Here is a 1,109-nt window from a genome sequence, read left to right as displayed (position 1 = left end):
ACACGCGGGCACAGGAGCCTGGGAGCCACACACCCGGCTTGAAGGCCAGTTTTCCCTGTGTGTGTCCTGGGCTGAACAAGTGTCCTCTCTGAGGCCTGGGGCCTCCCAGGCCACCTAGGGTGAGGAAACTGAGCTCTGAGTTAGCACCTCTTCAGCTCCTGCAGCGTCTGGGGACCCCGGCCTCTCTACTGAGGCCGAGCTGAGTCAGCCAAAACGGAGGAGGAATCCACCACCCGAACCTCAGAGCCAGAAGACCGCGGGGGTGGGTGGGGACCCCGGCCAGCCACGGCCCTGGAACTGCCTTCCAAGCAGACCACCCACGGGCTGGGGTCTGGCTGCCAAGCCCTGCTCTCAGGGATCTCTGGAAGTCCTGCTGGTTAGCTGCCTTGAGTGTCTCCAGCTGTAGCTGGGGTCCCGGGGAGTTCCTTTGGGCCTGGGTAATTCTCCCTGGGGACAGCTTCTGATCTGGGTCGCCCAGCTTTGGCCTGGGGATTGAGTCTAGAAAGGCCACTGCGGTTACAGGGTGGTCCCAAGGCAGACGTGTGGGGAAGAGGGGAGGGGTCTAGTCTAGAGAAAGGGTTGTGCTCTTGGGAGACCCAATCTGGGGGAATGGTGTGAGGTGACAATTCCCTAATCAGAGACCGATTCGAGAGAAAGGGGCACCCCCAATACGGGGTACAGGGGAAGAGGGTGTGTCCTTGGGGTGGGAAGAGGAAACAGGACCCCACTATTAGGGGAGCAGTGGTGGGGAGGGGGAGTTATGTCCTGGAGGCCTCCTCTCAGAGGGGAGGCGGACCCACCCTGTGGCCTCCGGGGTGTGCGCCTCCCCCCAAGCGCCCGCCCCTCTTCAGACCGTGGGACCCGCCGTCCCCTCCCTGCTCTGGGAACCGAACACCCGGGCCTGCCAAGCATCAAGGTGACACCGCGGGCAAATCTAAACACCGGGCTTTTTCCACCCTCCGCGGGGGCCCGTCGTAAATCCCCCCTGGAGGCCCGGCCTGGGCTTTTATGGGCCCAGGCCCCAGGCCCCTGGGGACCCAGCTCTACCCCAGCAGGCGCCGGCTCCGGGCTGGACGGGGCTGGCGCCCGCCCCAGGCCTCCCCCCACCG

Source organism: Carlito syrichta, unplaced genomic scaffold (assembly GCF_000164805.1).
Source record: "Carlito syrichta isolate Samal-C Ts95f unplaced genomic scaffold, Tarsius_syrichta-2.0.1 Scaffold153613, whole genome shotgun sequence".
Taxonomy (NCBI): Eukaryota; Metazoa; Chordata; class Mammalia; order Primates; family Tarsiidae; genus Carlito; species Carlito syrichta.
The sequence above is the reverse complement of the archived record's forward strand: the minus strand, read 5'-3'. Positions refer to the sequence as shown.